This window comes from Struthio camelus, chromosome 3 (genome assembly GCF_040807025.1).
Source record: "Struthio camelus isolate bStrCam1 chromosome 3, bStrCam1.hap1, whole genome shotgun sequence".
Taxonomy (NCBI): Eukaryota; Metazoa; Chordata; class Aves; order Struthioniformes; family Struthionidae; genus Struthio; species Struthio camelus.
In genome coordinates, this window is record NC_090944.1 from 130,964,999 (window position 1) to 130,984,796 (window position 19,798).

At 40.2% G+C, this 19,798-nt stretch overlaps 1 long non-coding RNA gene across 1 annotated transcript in view; it reads right to left on the reverse strand.

The window, feature by feature from the left end:
- Positions 1-19,798, reverse strand: part of LOC138066884 (uncharacterized) — a 241,969-nt gene that overhangs the window by 117,591 nt on the left and 104,580 nt on the right. The window contains exon 3 of the long non-coding RNA XR_011140512.1: positions 382-550. This is a non-coding gene — a long non-coding RNA (uncharacterized lncRNA). The remainder of the gene's footprint in view (positions 1-381; positions 551-19,798) is intronic.

Sequence of the window (19,798 nt, forward strand, 5' to 3'; positions counted from 1 at the left end):
AATGGGAGAGTCTCCTCTGTTATTTGCAGCAGTTTCCTGAGTGGCAATACAGTGCTATTACTGAAAAATTCTGTATACTTACTGTAAATATCACAGGAGGGGAAAAAGGTGGACAGCTCAGCAGACTGATTATATGAGCCTTAAATGTTACTTGAAAACTCTTGTCTCAGCCTTTCTACAATGCAGTATGAAGATGAGCACAACAAGGCTTGTTCCCTTGCCAACATGGCAGGTACACCTTGCATTCACAGTACTTAACAAAGCATAAAGTAAGGCCTTTCTTGAAGACAACGCAAGCACATTATGCAAGCTGCCACTGCCACCTGACAATTTTTCTGCATTAGAGCCTTTTTTGAATACAGTGAAAACACTGACTCTTACCTTGACACATGCAGAAACTGCTGATCTTCAATTCTAGTCCTTCTCATGCACTCACTGCACGCAATTTCCACAAAGAATAACAGGCAATGATAAAAGAGGCAACAGCAGGTTATACCACTGGGGAAGCTGCTTATGTTCCTTCCATCTTGAGATGTTTGAGAAGACTCTCCTGTTGAGCATGAAGGAAGCACAGGTTGACTAACACTAACTTAAGCAATTTCTAGACATCTAAAGAAGATGAGATGAACTCTATGTAAGATGAGAACACAACACCCATAAACATATGACATGTCTCAGTCATGGACCTGATGGCCTTCACCATTGGCTGGCAAAGACCACCTACTTTTCTTCCAAATTGGTTCTGTTTAATACTTAGGAGGAGGAAAGAGCAAGGGATCTCGGTGTCACCTATATTCAGTCTTGCTGTCAACCAGCCACATGGCCTGTGGGAAACCATTTGACTCCTGAACTTCCACTCCTCTGTTCGGCATATTTAAACCTCCACTACTATTCCCTGCTTTGTACAGTCACATGCTACATACTTCAGTCCATGCACAAGTTTAGCAGGAGCAGATGACTCCCCAGCTGCTTCTGCACAGTGTTTCTAACTGGTATTTGGAAGAAACAGTGCTTCCATTCAAAAATGATGAAAAATTAGTCACAAATGTGCTTTGAAGATTTTCAGAGCAACTAGGTGCCTAGCCATCATTTTTTACTTTGGAAAATTACCCCATTTTGCATTAATATTAATAATCTGCCTTGTGTTACTAACTCCGCCTTTTTTTTCAGTTCAGTGTTCTGAATTCATTCTTGGTATCTAGTAGTTTAAAAAATATTGCAATGCTAAATTTTTACTAAAAATTTAGTTTCAATGCAGACATTTCTTAGCCAAAATAGATCATCCATCTTAATTACTAAACTCAAGTAAGCAGCTATGTCAAATGAATTAGCAACATGCACATAATCCCTTTACATATATTCTTGTTAAGAGTATCTACATTTCAGCTGATGGATCTGTCATTAAGCGAACATATTTTAGCTCTGCTTATAATTGAAACCTTACTTCTGGACAGCCATTTGGCTCAGAGAGCCACGAGAACTACCTCTTCCATGTTCATAAACATCTCCTTCTAGTCCTTTGTGTCACCACCTGATTAGATCTCTGGCATTGTTGACTTCTATTTGGCAACAAGGAGAGCATCATTTCACCAAGTCTACAACTCTGTGTTAAAACTTGGATTTGAGGTTTAAGGCCAAACAGAAAGAATGGGAGATATCTCATATAAGAAACTTGCTTTTCTACAGACTAGCTGATTTTGTCCTCAGCAAAAAGAAATTATTAACTAATGAGATCAATCAAGAACATAGGAGAGAACGTTACTGTTCTCTCCTAAACTTGGCTTGTACATTCAAACAGCAAAACTGATTTAAAAAAACAACAACACACAATAGACAGGATGAAAGGTGCGTGTGAGAGGAGAGAGGGGTGATGTTTCATATCTAATTTAGTAAAACAGTGACAGTTCTGAAAAGCAACAGCTCTTCTTCAAACACGCTTTGAGGCTTTCCTGCCCATCACAGAATTCCTGTATTTGGACACTGTCAGTCACCAATTTCTCATCCACCCTTGAGTGCTCTGGGCCAGAACAGGAACTGAAGTAGAAAGTGCTTCCCAAGGGAGATACACAGCCTTCTAAAGGATGCTTTTGTTTCCTTTTGGCACCTCTTGTGGACCTGCTGTGCTCCAGGAGACTCCCTGTGAATGCAGCGGTTGAGCCAGTATCACCTCCCTATCACAGAACGGATCCTCCTGAGGGGGCACTTGCAGAGGCTCAGAAGAGCCCTACCACCCTGAGCTGCTCGAAGACAATAATCCCTCTTTCCCCTTCACCAAATCCGCCTTCACTCAGCGTTGTTTGGGTTCAGAGTCTCTGGCAAAAGCATCATCAACAAAGCCCACATCCCTGCGTGGCTGTAGACAGATTCTGACAAACTAGTTTCACAGCTCTTTTTCACATGAGAGGTTAAAACGCCTATGCCCTATCTTCAGTTCCGGATCTGGGGAGAAGTAAATTCTTACTGGATAAAATTAATCCACCCCTTCCTCCCCCAAGTCTGTCTGGTTTCCCTTCTTGTATTTTCAGTCCATGTGAACTGCCATCCCTGTTCCTCAAGTCTTTTCACTCTTTGAATCCCTTTTAGCTCCTGGCTCTAAGCTCTCTCTGTTCTAATCACTTCTAAACCTCTTGACAGCTCATAGTGCCATCCTCGCTGCATTTTTGCCGAGCTGCCCCCCTCCTTTTCCTCCACCAGCTGTCAACATGGGAGCACAGGAGCAAGAAGCCACGGCGTTCCTTACTGGGGACACTGCAGAGACAGTCCTGGCTCATCACGCACAAGCCCGGGACGCAGCAAGCTTGGAGAAGGCACACGTGTGCCTTTCACAGGGACTGTGGTGAACAGGACCGAACGCAGCAGGCACAGGCAGAGTTTAGCTGCCAAGCTTCAACACAGAGAATGGATGTGAACTGAGATACTACATAAGCTCGTGCCTTGGCCAAACTCAGGCAGGCAGTCACATGGGAGGCAAAAAGACCATCCCAGGATCATCCTGATTTCAAGTCCGTTTTAAGGCTCTTCTGAAACAGCTGTAACACATTTTAATGTAAGAAAAATCATATGTTCTTCCCTGTGCTCAGTTTCAGAAATTGTTGAATCATTTCTGCTGATCTTTTCCAAAGAAATGCAGCCTGAAGCAGACCTCAACATGTTTGATTGGTAAAAGTTTAACAGCATTAGAGGTTACTACAATGGAAATTGTTGGGCATCACTGGTTTCACTTATAATAATGAAACTTGGTTAAAAATTAGGTGCAGTTTGATGCAGTAGTTTTACATAGGAAAAGCCATTTTTTCCAAAACAAAATTTTTTACAGAAACTGATTTCAGCTAGATGCTTTAACTTCCTGAGTTAATCTTGATTCACATATTTTATTATCACATATCATTGTATTTCATTGTTTCAACTTATACACATATTATATGAAAGCAAATGTTTATATATATATACTGTTATACTTTATTTGATATTACAGTCATATTAAGCTGTATGATAATATAAAATTTGGTACTATCAAATATTGTATTTTCATATATTATCATATATTGTATTTATAATACATACATTGTATTATGTTGCATCATGGTGTCACTGTAAAAAGTGCAAGGCAAGAACTATCTCTAACTGATTTTATGAAATCTTGGGGCACTTTGCTAGTATAAGCCACAGTCCATGGCAAGCACCCTGCTATCTTCGCTATGCTGTTGATGGGCCTTAATACCACACGATAATTCAACTCCATAAGGATACGTTTTGATTCAAACCTATAATGAAATACAGAGCCCACACTTGAGTATTAGTATAAGGTAACAATGCACATACAAATGTACATAAATACATTTATTACTTTAACATTTTACAGACATCTCGCCTAAGTAAATATACTTTGGACGCTCCATGCACTTTATTCACGGAACTTTATTCTATACACAGCTCCATGCAGTGCCTGCTGGTAATATTCAGTGTTTCTGCTAACAATTCACGAGCCAAACAACTATCTGCATATTCTCCTTCAGGCTGCTAACAAGGTCCTCCAGTGCTCATTTTTCTACTATTACCACACAGTCAGTTCCCTTTGGACTTAAAAAAAAAAAAAATCTGGGAGGAAAATAAAAACCATATGGCATAGCTCTGCAGCTGGCATGAATCATCCTAACTCCGCTGCACTCAGTGGGCCAGACTTTTCACATGGTGTAAACGCTCACGGTGCCAGTGAAACCAAAGCTATTCTTCCAGACTCCAACCTACTGCCACCCTACTTCCCTCTCCAACTCATTTTTTTGATCTAATCAAGTACTAGATTCCATCAAGTCCTCTGGGGCCATAACTATGGTTATTAGCACAGTACTGTGATCATCTTGGAACAAACTCCTATTTGCAACTGCTTTTGTAAACTCTTCATTAGAGTTGCAACTCCTTTCCTGTTTTTTTGCCAGCTGAAAGATAGGTGGCTATTCTAAAATGGGTCTTCTCCAAGGGCAACAGAGAGGGGCAGAGATCTCCGTCTCTCCTGGACACCTGTATTCAGGTGGGTTCTCCCTCCCACATAACTAGCACAATTCTAACATCTTCTTTAACCAGTTTCCACACAATCACTGCATGTCTCCTTGTTTGTATTAGAGGTTTTTCACGCGCAGGCCTTTCCTGTAGAATGGTTTGATATTAGCAACTCCCTGTGTATTGGGGTAGTAGATTGGTCAGCTTTTCATAGGCTGCTGTTTCACAAAGCTTAATAAACTGGGCTGAACAACAATCTAAAAAAGGAAATAAAAGATTTAACAGGCTGGTATTTCTACCCCCTTCTGCTTTCTAAGAAAGACAAAATAAAAAACAAACAAGCAGTGGCACAAGTTGCGGCGTACCCGTAGCTCTCCCCCCCAAGAATGCTTCCCCATTAACTCAATGTTTGTGTGTGTTACCTATGAACCAACGTGGTTTCAATTTAGTTTCTAATTAATCTTGGGCATTTCTTTCAACTGCTATTTTAAAAATAGGAACTTCATGTTGAACATTTTAATAGCATTAAGTTTCAAAGGCAACAAGCTGCTCTACTGACTTTTTTTCCTAAAACTTTATTGCCAGATGTAAATACTTGTGATTACTGATACTCTTTGCTTTCCCACAGGTTTCTCTTTTCCTTATTAAACAACATATCTGTAGTTAAGGAGCTCCATGAAAGGTTAGTGAGGTCTATGAGAAATGACTAGTCACCAGCCCACAAATTCATCTCTCCTAACTGCAGGCACTTCACCGAACTGCCTAAATTAGGAGTTTACTTATCCTGAACTCCCCCTATAGTCACTGCAAATGACTGCAAGTCCCTGAAGACTGTAGGTATGTGAATCCCATCTGAATTCTGAATTGCTTTCTAGAAGTAATTATTTCTCTTCACTGACTACAGAGGGACCCTAGGCTCACAGAGGGATTAGGTCTCTAACATAAACAATTAAACTAAGAACCTCATGCAAATTGAGATGAATCCAGACTCTGGTGTCCTCACCAAATATTAGCAAACAAGCAGAGCACCTGCCAGGAGCACATTTGAGTTTCTAGTCAGTGTCTACGTAAGTTTAAATCAAGATGACCACAATACTGTAGTTACAATAGACAGCCTCATCTAAATGACAACTTCATTGGTCTTTGGCTAAGGTCAAAAGTAGAGCACAGTCAGCAGAAAGGCAGCTAAAGTTTTTGGTAGGTTTTGGTGCACCTCAACTTTGCATTCAGCTCTCCTCAGCCTTCTCCCTCCCCCACAAGGAAAGCCTAACAAAATCACATCACAGAAGCTGGTGGGAGTTTAGCCACTGAATTTCATTAAGAAGAAGATAAAATCCTCCGTGAGCAAAGACAAGTCTGCTTAGAAGAATGGGTATTAGCCTACATAGGGAAAGAAGGGAATACACAAAAAGCAGTGAATTCCCACCCACCATTTGTCAAGTCTGGGGAGATGGAAGGGGAGAGTACTGACCCTGGGTTATTGAAGGAAATCTTCACACAGCTGTTAAATACTAACTGGGTGATCAGTGATGACACTAATTACAACATTTTACTAGCACTTGAAGAGCTTCCTTCCCACCCACATCTGATAATTCCCATCTCTTCAAAGAGACTGCAGCCACAACAAACAGTGGATTCAGCATCCAGCACAGCTCCTTCCATCAGCAGTAGCTCTGCTAGAAGACTCTGGCCCTTCCCCCATCACCTCCAATAACTCATTCCCACCACCCTGCCAGGCGTTTCCGTTCCTTCCCTTGTGCTAAATGCCAAATCAGCTGTTTATGTAGCTGTGCTCTGAGGGAGCAGAAATTTCCAGTGAGGAGATGGGAGCAATAACCTTTTTTTGAATCAGTGTTTTCAAACAGTTACCAGAGTCCTTACAAGGTAAAATGAGCAACCCTAATCTCAAACTATACAGCTTCCCTAATATAGGATTAGGGCAGGTAAAGGGAATATTAAAAGGCTGAACTAGTCTTTCTAGAGTATAGTAAAAAAGCACCTAATGGGGCTGATCCAAAGACTGCTGGAAATCAGTAAGTGGACTCCCACTGACTTTAGTGAGCTTTGGATCTGCTCTACAAAGCCAGCCAGCTGCAAAAGCTGCTAGAGTCAAAGGAAAATATGCTATGAAGGAATGGTGGCCTTGTGGTTGAGTACTGGCATAGTTTCAAGAGGCTTGGATTCAAACTTCAGCTCTACTGTTCCTGACCCTGTGCAAAACATCTCATTTCTCTGGAACCTCAGCTTCCCTTCCATAAAAAGGGAACGATAACTATACCGGAGTTCCATATCTAACCTAACCAAATGAGCCAAAGTGTAGATAAAGTCAGGAACGCCTGCAAGGCAGGAGGCAGTTGCGTGGAGACACTTACCAGTAGCTTCACAGAAGATGTAACTCTTCCTCTACTCTTGTAGGCTCAATAAGGTCTGTTCCCCCAGCGATACAGTATAGAGTGAGTGTCGAACCAGTATCCTCATTTACTTCAAGCACTCTGAATATACCTGCAAGCTGTGATTGCAGTTTTTGTTGACATATCCTTATCAAGCTGGCTAGAGACTCTGAGATCTATGGCTAAAGCAGCATGGAGCTCAGTGCAGGTTAGCCAGATCCTGGTACCACACACTGAGCAACAAGTTTCTGTGTCCGTAATACTAGCAATACCCAAGAGACTTCATTTAAATACAGTTTGGATATGCTCACATGAGCTGCAGCCACAGCAGTGCAGATATAACTGTATGACTCCAACACAGCCAAGCAGATAAGCATTTTTCTAACTCCTGAGCCTGTGAATAGACCTATGGAAGGCAAGGTAATACACATGTAATTGCTTCCCTGGACTGGAGGCATGGGACAGGTAAGATCCTCAGAGGGTTTGTGCTATGTTTTCTCTGAGGATTCCAGAAAGCCTGTCAGTCTTAACATTATTTACACACCTGCTCAAAATATCCTCCTACCAACAGCTGGAGCTTCTGGCAGGCTCGTGCAAACCATCTATTGTAACATTATTCTTCTGTTGTAAGAAACAAACTCTTCCAAGCAGAATAAATTCTTTAAAAAACAGTCCAAGTAAAGGCACAAATTAAGCCCCAGAAATTAAATACGAAAATTATTTTTACAGCATAGAAAGATCAAACTGCACACAAGCTGCAAAAGCCATTACTAATTTAACATTCCATTATTCCTTTTTTCCAAAGTGTGATTCTTTTCTTCAAGCCAAGCATACTTTGCTGGGACCAAACCTTCACATTAGATTTCCTGTGCTGTGGACTTGATGAGATAAAGCAGTTACTTAGGACCAACAAATCACTTCATTAAAGAAGCCCATTCGTAAATATTCTCAACAGCAATTAATGTCCTGGCTTAAGGAACTCATTTTGTGCTGCATTCCTCACTTAGACAAGACCCCCCTCTAAAGCAATGACTGCAGGATACGGTCTTAATTTTGAAGGAAAGAAAGAAGCCATCCTGGCTCTTGTCATTGCCTGCACCTTAGCTGTTTTGGTTCTTTTAGGCAGGAAAAAGCTGGCAAAGATTGGCTGGAGACGCTCCCCTTTAATTCTCAGGCCACATGAAAAATGGACTGTTCAGTGGTTTTCCAGTTGTCCCTCAAGTCTCTGGGGAACCCGGATAACTTACAGCATTTCTTCTAGGCACTGCTGAGTGGAATGCTGGTGTCAACCAGGATCCAGACTGCCCTGAATGTATTTATTGATCTTTGCAGTACCAGCAAGTTATGATAAAGGTATTCCCACCCACTTGTGGTAGGTGGAGGAGGTAGAAAGTCTAGTTAAAAGAATGAAATGCAAAAGTTTTTTTCACCTCCCTTTGCCTCGTGTAAGGGCTTGTCTAAGGAGTGTAACAATACACTGACTTGTAGAAGGTTAGCCAGCCACAATACATCTCTCTAGGCTGTACAAAATCCCAGAGTCAGTGTGGTCCCCGGTGAACAAAAATCCGAAGCAGAAACTCGAGACGTATTCAAATACGTTGTTCTGGCGTTTTGTCTGTAGATATTAAACAAATGCATCATACTAAGATGCATATAATTCTCTCTGTTTTGACAGGAATACACAGGCACTATTTTGAAATTGTTACATTAAAAGACAATATGTAAGATTCTAAAAAACAATAGAAAAAAAAACAGCTTGAGCTCTGCTCTTGTTGAAACCAGTATTCTCATCTTAATTAATTGGAATAATGTGATATCACAATGCACTTAAAATATACGATATTCTGGAAGAGAGAAAGGGATAAACCATCAGGATTCAGTCATTTATTTAAACACAGGTTTAGCTTACCCATTGAAATACTTCTAAATACTTTATGGGGGTCGAACCTTAGAAACAAATCCCTGAATGATCCTAAAAGTATAATTCATTAAGATATTCCCGTCTTTGAAATGATTCTCCATTTCTTTAGGGGAAATCATCTCCTTGCCATTCAGAAAAAGTAGCTAAATAAATGTGAGTACATGTACTGATTATAAAAGGCCTACTGAACTGGAGTAACAATAATGCCTCAGTCTTGAAAACATAGAAAGTAAATGCAATTTTACATTAAAGATCTGAAAACAAACTCACGGCTAATATTTTCAAGGGAAAAAAAAAAAACTTTGATCTCTTTTTCTTTCCGGGGGGGAGCCAATATCAACAGGAGTGATTTTGTACTATATTCAGGAGTCTGTATGTGGGTTAATAATGTTAAAGTTATTCCACTGCTTTTTCAAACTTTTCTGGAATCAGCTCCTTGGTGAAACAGGGCCCTATTGAAGACTCCTGGATTTGCATAGCATGTGCAAGACATTTAGATTTATATTCCATGTTAGGTTTGTGTGTTTAGCGTTTACCCAGGCATATGCAATTCTTAGGCTGCATTGTTATCTTCACAATGAACAAGCATACTCACTTCATCTGCAAGAAACACAGTTTTAAATGTAGAAAATTAAATTTCCATGAGAAAATGTGTTCCATGATAATTTCCATCAATAAAGGCTTAGCACGAACTTACTGAGGTTGAAAGACTTTGATTTGAGCCTATTTGGCTAAAGTGTGAGTTAGCCAGCAAAATCATAAAATTATTTGAAAATGTCTACTTTGAAAGTGCTCCTGTAGTGACAGTCGCTTATGTTACAACTGTCTCTCAGGAATCCTTTCACTGCTGTGATCCTGTTTTATTTAGTGATGAATTTACCCATATAATCTGGCATATTCTGCCCTCAAGACTTTACAACCTCAAGAGATGAAGGAATCAAATTTATCTTAACAACACAGAGAAAATTGACTTTAGTGATGAAAGACTGAGCCCACTGAACTAACAGAAATGATCTATCCACTCACAGTTTCCACCCAAATCAGATCCTGAGCTCCATCCATGTCAGGGCCTTGACCACATGATCAAACCTTCTGCTAGCTGAGAGGGCAACATAGTGTGCTATGCAAACCAGTCATGTGCAGCAGCAACATAGTTCATAACACCTGTACAGCAGTTTCCCCAGAAATTTCAGTGCTGGACACAAAAGCCATCTAAATAAATCTGCAATCAATTGCTTTGGTTTGATATTGGCAGGACACCATAGTTCATTTTGCATTTGCTGTCACTATCGGAGTTCGTTGTGGGTAGCTTCCAAAGTGACGCTAACAGTGACGTTACCTTATGTGGTTTTCTGCTCTTCATAATCAAGTAGAATATCTGGGATGGGGCTGTGAAAGGTTGCTAGTACAATCAAAGCACTGCCCCATAAGAGAAGATTAGAAAAGTTTGGCTCTTAGGCCTGACAAAGGGCAGGCTGAGGGAGTGCAGCTGCTGTCACTCAGGGTATCAGTGGGATGCACAGCAGAAAGGAAATCCATTCAAGCTAAGGGAGAATATTGGCTCAAGAACAAAGGGGCATCTATTGCCATGAGTTAATGTGGGCAATCAGAAGAAGGTGAATCATTAGAAAAGCCTGCCAAGGGGAGCAATGAGGACAATCAGGATTGGAGGTTGAAAAGCTTATGGCACTGATTTTATGGTGCAGAGCTCATGATAGCAGAACACTGGATTTATGTCTCAGCAGGTCCTACCCAGTTCTTCTGTTGCTAGCTTCCTTCCCAAATCCCAAATCCTGCACTATTACATTGAATGGAAGATTTGCCAATAATTTCAGTGGGATCAGCCCAGCTACTGGAGAACACGTGCTTTCTGCAGGGCAAGAAAAAGGAATTCATGGATCATAAAGTACTGGCTACTATGTGCTTTTCATTTTCATTTCTTTCATTAAGAACCTAGTATTTGTTTTCTTACTGTTTCATTAAACCATAAAACTTTCCCTCAGGCCACTGGCCTTTTCTTCTCAACGAGGTGGCTAATTCAATTGGGAGCTGGTGGTCCAGAGGACAAAAAAAATGCACCTCTTAGCAGAGATGGGAGATGTGCATGGCAGCATTTTTTCTAACTGCTTCTATCTTTACTGAGGAGATGTATCCACCAAAGCATATTGGGAGACTGGATCAGAATGGATATACAACATGGTGGAATATATAAATTATGGATTTAAAACAAGGGTAGTGCATCTGTTTTGAACTACTGTCATTTTGGATCCAAGCAGAACTGTGCCTGCTCATATGAAGAAGTCAGATTTTTTAACACCATAGACATTTTAGACACTCGACTCCCAGCGGAAACCAGTAGGAGCTTAACAAATCATTAGGCTGCTTTACCATTAAGAAAGACAGTCTCATGAATATGAACAATAGTATTAAAGATACAAGGGACTAATTGCTGCTCTATTTGCTTCAAAATCACTGACACAACCACACTCAAAATCAGTTACTTAGGTGCCAGTCATGTGAGTGCTTCTGGGCAGACCTGTGAGCTCAAAGACTTTTCAGTTTATTTTCTAACTACGCAAAATAAACTAAGAGGAAGGATATGAGTGAAATAATTGCCTGTTCCAACAGTTCTGGACTACGGGAGAAGATGGTAGCTCTGTTTCCAAGGGTTTTGCCACCATGCCATATATCTGCTTATTTTTCAATATAAAGTAAGTTCGCTCACTTCAACTCTTTAATATATCTCAGATAGAGGCCTATAAACCATGTTATACTTCTTCTCTCCCATATTTACAGCCAAAAGCCCCCATGAACGTTATCTTTTATAAAGGAGCACACCAGTCATCAGAATCTTGCAGAAATTGCTAACCCCCAAGTAAAACAATGCAGATTTCTTGAAATATGCCTGTTTGCACTGAAAGCGAGAGGAAAATGGCAGCAAGCACATGGGTGACTGAGTATAAACATACGTGATGAAATAGTGAGATTAAGTATTAAAGCCAGATTTATCTGTACAAACTATATGACATATCATTATTTTCTCAAACAGCAACTGCTAGAATTCTTACTCAGAAAGAATAGCTAGCATCAAAGCTAATAGCCTTTAACACGAGTATTCCCCAGCCCAGGTCACCCTGTCCACATTTTTGGAATGTGACTGCTCCAACATTATCTGCAGGTGACATTATTATATAGGTTACAAAAATAAACAATGGAACCCTGCAATTAAACTATAATGAAGCAAAATACCTGGTTTGTTGTGGCTTAAAGACATCTCCAGTAAAGAGTAATTCTGGACACCTAATAAAGAGTATACAAAATATCACCGTCACTTTCACATCACACGATCTGGTGACTATCTCTGCTATGACAACAGCTTACTCCTAAATTTGATTTCATATCATTGCAGCACGTACTAACCTCTCTGGATTTTTTCCAAAGACTCTCCTGTTTGAGTAGCAGGTGAGTGCCAATCCTAAAATATATTTTATTTTTCTTCAAGATCATTAATGAAGAAATTATATGCACATAGGCACCTTGACATATGGCTCCCTGTTAGCAAACCAGATGAGCCAGATCTGTTATTTTGTTGTGATCTAAACTGATCCAAGTGGCTTTTGCAATAAGTTTCAGTACGCATATTCACAATATGCTAAAGACTTTTACATAATGAAACGGATCAGAGATGCAAAGAAGAAAAAACTATAAACAGCAAAGAAGGAAGAGAAATAATACTAGGGGACTTAGAAGGCTTAGAAACATAGGAATTAAAACAGTAAGTAGAAAGAATACAAATATATCTAAAATAAAATAATCACCAATACAGAGCTGCTTGGATATAAGAGACTGCAGCAAAATCCTATCCTGACTGGAATCAGTGAGAATTTTCCACTTAATTCATTTGGGTTAGGATTTCTTCCTTGTAAAGCAACAATGACAAAGGAAATTTAACAACGTTAAGGAGAAGTAAATAAGAAAATGTGACATGGCAACCAGAAGTGCTGATGAACAGAAAGAAATTACCACAAAGGAGAAGTTTAACTGCTGTTAGTCCTGAAGGAAGCATTACTCAGAGAGCTTACAATAGGAGCACATCCGGGAACAACGAACAAACCTGCTGTCAGGGTAAGTGTTCTCAGTGAAGACACTTTGAACAGATTTCAAATGCATGTAACACAAGACCTAATGTCCCGCATGGCAGAAGGCACCGCTGAAAAAAGCATGTGTACCAGTAGCACCATACTAGCTTAGCAGAGTGATGAGACATTCGGGGACAGACGAGAACTGTTAACATTAGGTTACATCTATACAAGTAAATTAAGTGTGCCTGGGAACATTCCTGGGGATGAAGGCCAACTGGCACAGGACAGCCTGAGTATACGCCAGTAAACACCCTTAACCTTTAAAACAGGGAGGCTGCATGAAAACTGCCGACTGGAGACGGTCCCAGGAACACACGTGCTGCCAAATCGTACTCAAGAACTACCCAGGGCAGCGCTGGCTGGCGCATGCCAAAACCTCACCACAGACTGTTCAAACAGTTTACCAGGGCAGGCAGTCACACTCCCAGCCCAGGAACATTCCTGGGCATTGTTGAATTTACTAGTAAATAAATAGCTAGCTCCCTCATTCCCCCTCCTTGCCCAAATGAAGCATTTCTCTTGTGTTGAACACATTTGAATAGACTGCCTCAAGGATCTACCCCTTCTCCCCTCTCAGATCATCTCCCCTCCTGTTTCCACATGCACGACATACATGGAAAGGCCCAATTAAAGCAATGGGAATGGTTCGACTTGAACTGCTGATGGCTCGACTGCTCTCCTTCTCTAACTCTGGTTCACAAAGAGTGCTGTAGGATATATCTACATCATTAGGTGGTGCAAAAGGCCAAGAACATGGCATGTTTCCAAACTTGCCCACCTCCTGTCCACCCAGGGACCTCACTGTATAAAGGTACCAGAGACACCTTTTCATGTATTAAGCCATTTAAGAAGCACTAGTACCAGAAGCACTTCAATATATAGGCTGCCTCATGTGTTTGCAGCTCTGGGTGGCGCTGGTCCATTGGTCTCACTGCATGGACTGCTCTTCAGAGGACGACAGAACAGTCTGTAAACCACGTTTTGAGACTGTTGGCTGCAGGTAGAATGTCAGGACAATGGTAAGCCATGACTTTCAGACTAAGCTAATTTCTTCCTGTTTTTCTAGTGATCACTATTTTGAGGCTCAAAAACAGTGGTGCTCAAATCATTTTGCTTAAAAAGAGATTTTGGTTAGGAAAAGTAATAATTTTTTCCAAATATTTTCTACTTCTAGAAACTGAAAATAATCCCTTCTTAAACACTGATTTTTTAATATACTTTTAAGTATGTTTTCTAGGTGAAATCAAGACTAACTCTAGTGACGAGCTCTCCTCCCTCATATATTTTAAGCATTATTTTGCAGTCACTGAAGAGAAGCTTCCATGATAAATCAGTCCTTTCTTCTCCGATTCATAAGAAAAATACTAACAATACCGACTTACAGAGAAGAGGGTAAGAGCTTGAATGATACTGTTATACATATACGAACACATATGTTTGTGTGTGTGTTTATATAAAATTCTCACCAGTTTAATAAGTATTTTCTGTTAAGAGTATCATTTACCTTTTAATAAATCCTAAATAAAATGTAAGTTCCAAGCCCAGTGAGAATAAATGTGTATTGACAAGTATATTGAGTGCTGGGACTGCAGAAGACTCCTAATTCCTAATTGGAATATGTTGATACATGTTGCATTTGTAAGTTAACAATATAAGCAGTACCAAGCCTTCTGCTGTTCTGCTGCAGTATTACAAGGAGTTGCCAGAATTCTTCACCAGAAAGATTTTGGAAGTGGGAAAGGAACCCAAGCTGACATATGCCAGTGACTCACTGATGATAGCTACACGTTTCTGATTTGTTTTTGAAGCCTTGAATTTAAAGGAGCCCTTTCCCTTGCTGAAAGACCTGGGACATCTTTGTGATGGGGATTCCTGTCTACCTATAGATGTATGGAGACAGCTAACTCATTTCAGGCCGGATGCAGTCATTGCCACACTGAGCTGGGCAAAACTTCTGATGTCAAGACCGAGACCCCCCCGGGATGACTGACATAATTTTGAGACATGTGTAACCAGTCATTCAGCTATTTGTGAAAGATTCCTACCAAAATGACCCTAGTTGTCTTGAAGGGCTAGGGGTTCACAGCACAGAAGCCCTCCCTACAACCTTGCTGCCCTCACTGTAAGAGAGCGACCTCTCTTACAGTGGGAGTAACAACTTCACCTGCCTAATTTTAATTGACTATCATATATGTCCATGAGAACCTAGAGAATCCCAAATCATGCAGATGCTTTTTAAAAACTTTGCCTTCAGTGCCTAAGCCAGTACAGTGTGCAAAGAAATCCTATCCTTTAGGGAAACAGAGCTTGCCACACCAGAGTCTGCCCATGTGGTTTGATAATTTTGTACCCTAATTTTGTGCCTGCCTAGAACTGGGCTCTTCAGGATAAAAATCTTACCAGGACACAATTTAGGGCCAAACTATAAACCCTGCATTCACTCTGCTATGCAGTTACTTTCACAGTGATCCCACTGACTTCTTCGGTACTACCCTTAGGAGAATAACTCAGTCATCATCAGCAAAGGTTGATGGTTGATTCCCCTGAGGGAGACTAGATCTCAGATGGAGGTCTGTGTAACAATCTCTTTGAACTTTTAAGTCATTCACACAAGAAAGCAAGTCTGACAAAAGCTGCAGAGTCTTCTGAACACCTCTTCAGACAGCAAAACTGAAAGACAGACTTCCTTTCCTGTGTCATTACATATACACACACACCCTGTCCCAGAATCTAAGTTGAAATTGAGTTCTTTGACACACATCAGAAAACTCTCAGTGTAGAATATCTGAGACACACCAAAATCCTTAAAGAGAGACCTAACACAGACAACCATCTTCAAATTGTTTAATTGCTTTCATCAATTCAAAATAGCTTTTGATTCAAGAACAAATGCTTAGCAAGAACTTGGTGAAAATAGACATAACCTTAGGGCTCAAAAGCAGAGCAACATCTACAATTTTTTCCCTTTACAGATAAACTGAACTGCTTTTTAAGTAGTTCCTGAGCAGGACATCTAAGCACTGCTCCTGTGAATAAAGCAGACAGTTCACATGACTACCAGTTCCTGCCTGCATGCAAAAGCTGCATGCCAGCAAATCTAATTGAAAATAATCTGTGATCTACACTTAGCATTCTTCAGGAAAGTGCTTTTATCCCATCTTTTCCCATCTCTCCTCCTCCTCTCCAATCTTAAATGAATCATATATTGAATCACTGCAAGCATGGCCATATTTGATCATGATTTATAGGGTACTGTCTGCCTTACTCAATATGCACTCTTCATAGGGAGGAGGAATTTTGGACAGAAAAGGACATGTTGTCAGCACTCAATAAATTATTAGGAACAGTCACTTACTGAAGTACAGATCAACACAAGATCAGCCTTCTAAGTGGACAGGTGCACCGAGGTGTTTTACTTCAACAGCTTGGCTGGCACATAATCCAAATTCTTACTACGTTAAAACGTAGCACTGAGAAGAGAGATTTTCCTGTCGGTTGCTAACAAATAAAGGGAGAAACTAGAGCTGCTTCAGAACATCAATTCAGAGACCATAGTCCAGTGTACTAAGTGTTCTACTAAACTATTCTAGGTAGCATGGATTATCGTCTTTAGCTCCCTGGAGGCAATTACATGAAGAAGGCCTTTTGAGATAAATGTTCTGTCCTTGTTTGACAGAAGTATCCAATATTGTGAGCGGTGGAACTTACAAATCTGCATTGAGCTGAATGCAAGAAGCATTAATGTGATTTTTTTCCCTCTTCTCAGTCATCAGCATTCCCATCTTTTGTTTCTCTGCTTAACCTCCATTTATCTACACCACAAACAAGCAAATCTATAAGCAGCAGCATGTACAGACTTCATTCTAAGGTAACATATTAATACTTGCACATACTGATCTGTAACAGTTATGTTTAAATTGGACATGCACCACAAGAAGGAAACAGTTGTAGGAAACTGTCCCCAGATACCACCAGATAAGGATTATTTAACTGTATCTCACCAAAAAGAGGATAGTTAATGTGTTCCATTTGTTCACACTTGAAGACAGACTGAAGTTGCTGGCAGTAGATAGAATACTAAGGGTTAAGTAACAACTTTGGACCAACTGTGACAGCTGTGTGACAACTGCAAAGCTCTTCAAAGATTTTTTTAAAAATATACTGAACAAAGAACATTACTAGGAGAAGGGAAACAAAGGGTCTGTTTTCTCTACCTCACCATAACTTTCCTATGCTCAAGCTGTTGTTTGAGGTACTCAAAAACAGCACACCCAGGTGCTTTCAGGCATGAGAGAAGACTAGTTTTTCACTTAGCCTTAAGAGGGACAATTCATTCCTGATGCATCCTGAATAGCCTCAAGGCCATTATACCAGAAATGAATTTGACTGACTTTTATAGACAAAGGCTCTTCACTGTATTTGTTGTTTGCTAAATACCACCAGAGGGCTCAGCCTACTGAACAGCAGACAAATATAAAGGTCCTGAACTAAAAAACCTTACCCTCAGAAGTAATGAGTTGCAGGTGACCCCTCAGATTAAATCTTTACAAAATTATTGTACTTTTTAAAATATGCTCTATTTCAACGGGAAGTTACTGGATCACGGCAGAATCACTTGCAGAAAATTATTTCTTATTGTTAGATGTTCAGAGCAGACTATCAAATGGCCTTAAACTACATGAAAAGTATTATTAGAAATACATGGAACATACTTCTGAGAAATACACTTTCCATCACAACAGAATGACTGAGAGCCAGTAACTCTTGCGATAAAACTGCAGTCTTTCTACTTCTACTATATATGGTCAAAATATATGGACTTCCTTCCTGGAGCTGCACATCTGGCCACTCTCTACCTATGCCAAAAGTCTGCAATTCCATATATCCCATTGCATCTATGACTTCTGATGAATCTTTCTTATGAGAGAATTTTTCATTCTAACTTCTGAGCACTGTGTGATAGATCTGACACTAACAAGACAAAAGTCAGCCCCTTGGGGTCTTGTCAAAAAGCTAATGTAAAACAAAACGCTTGTAAGCTTTGATTGAAATACTTCCTTCTCTCCCAGCACAAGCTAATGATTCAGAACAGTTTTGTTAAGTGTATATTTCACTACCTTGAAACAGATATTGTGTCAAGTAGTATTTATAGGTGATTTAACGCAATCATGTCTTCAAAGAAGTTTCAGCAGGTAATAAGCAAGGCTATAAAGAACAGGGAATATTCAGAGGCCGAGCCAAGGTTAAAGAGAGCATCCCTGATCACTGAAGTGATGAAAAGTGGTCAAAAATGGAAATCACTGCAACTATTTGTCCTAAGCTATTGTTTTTCATATTGCAACTGCCAGAACATGTAGGATTTAGGGATAGAAATGACAGCTTACTGTTCTGATTCAACACCCGGTGCTGCGAAAGAGGAAGTATTTGAATCAAAGCTTACAAATATTTTTGTTTTACAATAGCATTCTCACAAAAAGAGGGGGGCGTAGAACTGCCCAGTGCACAGGAGAGCAGGCTAAGAAAACCTGAATTCCGTGCTTGCCTATGCCAAGAACTGTTTTGTCACTGGGGACAAATCCATTCACTCCTGTTTTCATTTGTTTTCTTTTCCCACTGTACATCTGCCTTGTCTATTGGGAAAGAGAGATTTATGAGTCTCTTAAGGATTTAGTGGTGCAAGCACTTCTCTGCCTCTCAAATCTTCAAGTGAAGATGAAAACCCTACCCTCTGGCTTAAAGCCTGTTGTTGCAGAGACTTGTACAGCACCTGGTATGGACCTCAGTGGGGACTGCAGGGGCGAGATCATAACAGTAAAAATGACGACCATGACAAAACCATCAGCAGCAGCTACATACAGGCATTTATAGGAAAGCAAAGAAAGCCCCATGAGTCTTCGGTTAAAGTCAACGTCAAGGACAAAGCAAATTTAAGCACATAGAACACTGCAATAAATCCAAGCAGAAGTCCATCTAGGCCCGATTCTGTCTCCCACCAATGGCAGGTATTTAGGGAAGAGTAAAATAGCCAGGGTATATATGCAGTGATACTTATCCAGAATACTCTCCCAGACTCTGCTGATTTGTGATTCAGGAGTTTCCTGAGCCACAAATAGTGTCTTTGCATTAAACAGTCTTGATGGATTTTTCTTCCCGAATTGTCCATTCTCTGAAGGCAAGTTAACATGACTTCTTTTAAAGAAAACTCTGAAATATAATTTAGTGGGATAAGACAGCGCAGCAAAAACTGGAGGTTAGAACAAGAGATAGTATTTTCTTATGGTGCATCCTCAAGTATTCAATACTGATATTTCAATATTTTCAGATGAAATATAAGAATCATCTCCAGAGTTTAAGGTGCTCAACCCCTTTTAGAAAGTGCACAGAAGTTCATAGGTATCACAGCCCATCAGTATCAGCCATTTGCATTCATTGGGCAAGATCTGATCCCCATGGGATTTCATTGAATCTAGACAGGAGTTCTAGAAAAGAACTCCTAGAAAAGAAAAAGAAAAAGAAAAACAAAAGCCCTATGCCTTCCTGTCAGAATGATATTACTCTCCTAAATTTTTAGACAGATACTCTCCTTAGACAATAGCAGTAGCAAGTTTAAGAGCTGTAAAAAGTATTTATATCAGTTCAGTCTCTTTTTTATATTGTCATTATTAGTAACTCCTTTTCCAGTAGCACCCAGTGACCGAGCATCCTTCTTTCAGGTGTTGTACAGACACACTGTGAGATATCAGCTCTGCCCAAAACAGCTAACGACTCTCATTGATGCAGCAGACAACTTCTACTTACTTCTAATAGTATTTGGGCAGGATCAATACCTCTCATATCACAAAGGAAGC